This window comes from Myotis davidii, unplaced genomic scaffold (genome assembly GCF_000327345.1).
Source record: "Myotis davidii unplaced genomic scaffold, ASM32734v1 scaffold415, whole genome shotgun sequence".
NCBI lineage: Eukaryota > Metazoa > Chordata > Mammalia > Chiroptera > Vespertilionidae > Myotis > Myotis davidii.
Window position 1 is genome coordinate 4,205,095 of NW_006287951.1, and position 2,219 is coordinate 4,207,313.

A 2,219-nucleotide genomic window follows, 5' to 3' on the forward strand; every position below is an offset into this window, starting at 1 on the left:
TAACTTTATCCACTGAGCCAAACTGGCTAGGGCTGAATTTTTTTTTAATTTGTTTTATAAAAAAAAATATTTTTTTAATCTTAAAATTATTTTTAAATCATTTTAAAAGATGTTGCCACTGGGTGGCAGGCCTGGCTTCTCCCACTAATCAACAGGAGTCAGCAAATATAAGTAAGACATTGATGTACAAGCTTTCATCTGCATTACATCTGCATTTAAAGCCTTTTAGTTTATATTTCATTATCTTTCTCAGCCCTCCCTTTATTTTTTTAATTTGTAAAATTACAGTTTATATTCAATATTTTGTATTAGTGTCTGGTGTACAGCATAGTGGTTAGACATCAGTCCCCCTTTGTTTAAAGAGATAGATAGTAAATAAGTTTAATGAAAATAAAAGTTATGTATGCTTTTTGCTGTAAAATCACTTGAACATAAATTGAAGAAAACAGTTATAAAGTGCTTTTTAAATGACTAGATAGGAAACATCTTTTTATTTAATTTCAAACAAACGTTTGATGATATTTTGTTTTCTCCATCAGTTTTTTATCCAGTCTTATTAAAAAATTGATTTTTTATAAAGGGAGCAATTAATACTTTGCATCACAGACATGAACTATTTATAGCAAACCCCAGTGAGTTTGAGAAAATAGCTAGGAAGAGAGTAGCACTGGAAACTGTATATTTTTGTGCCATAAATAGATTTATAATAACTAGAGAGTTCCCTGATAGCCCATATATGCCATTAATACCTACTCACCTCTTCATATCATGGGACAAAAACCTCACTAGGAACTACTTAATTTCGTACTGAAACATTTTATCAATTTTTTAAAAAGCTTTAAACCAGTCTTCACACCAATGGTTGGTTTTATAAGCATGAATTTTACTTGAAGCCATTTTCATAAGAAATAGAACAACCTTAGAAAAAATCTACATAGCTAGCTAGTTGCAGGAATTATATTAGAAACCAGATTTCCTTGTTCCCAGCCTGGTGTACTCAATATCACGACATACTGCCCTCTGTGTGTTTGTTTTTATTTTACTTTTTAATATATTGATTTCAGAGAGGAAGGGAGAGAGATAGAAACATACAGTGATGAGAGAGAATCACTGATTGGCTGTCTCTTGTACACCCCACACTGGGGAATTGAGACCGCAACCCAGGCACATGCCCTGACTGGGATTTGAACCGTGACTTCCTGGTTTATAGGTCAACGTTCACTGAGCCATGCCAGCCAGGCTGTGTGCTTGTTTTTAGGCTAGAGGAGAGTCCTAGAAAGGGCAGTATTACAGGATTTTTGTCACCTGTGAGGAGATGCTTAGCTATCAGTTAAATACACAACACAGATAACCCTGCCCAGCCTACTTCCACAAATAACTTCTCCAAAATATTGAAAGAAGGTTTTTCAAAACTGTATAAGCTCAATAAGTAAAAGCTGTTGCTGCTGCGTCTGTTAGTTGGTCATAACACAGGTGCCTAGCACTATTAATGACAGTGTGTCACAGATTGATCACTAAACAGAATAGGAAGGCCAAGTGCAATCCATTGCCATTGCTGGAAGAATAAGGCCTAGCAGATGAGCAACTTGAGTTGTTAGAAATTTGGGTGTGTAGTATGCATAGTATGCTGGTCTACAAGTATTTATAAGGATACCCCAAAATAAAAAAATTAAAAGGTCACCCTTAAATGGCACATCAAGTATCTCCTCCAGCTTTAATGCTCTAATTCTATCATCTAATCCAGAGATTGCAAAGAAGCAGGTACCTTGTGAGAAAAAGAAAAGGCACCTCTTCCTCCCAGGTAAGCCCAACCCCCTTCCTTATTGAGAAGTCTGAATTTATACTATATGCACAATCCTCCCCCACTCCATCCTTTTTTTTAAATTAAATCTTTATTGTTCAGATTATTACAGTTGTTCCTCTTTTTTCCCCCCATAGCTCCCCTCCACCTGGTTCCCACCCCAACCCATGCCCTTACCCCCCACCACTGTCCTCATCCATAGGTGTAAGATTTTTGTCGAAACTCTTCCCGCACCCTTCACCCCCTCTTCCCCCTGAGAATTGTCAGTCCACTCCCTTTCTATGCCCCCACTTCTATTATATTCACCAGTTTATTCAGATCATCAGATTATTTATTCACTTGATTTTTAGATTCACTTGTTGATAGATGTGTATTTGTTGTTCATAATTTGTATCTTTACCTTTTTCTTCTTTTTTCT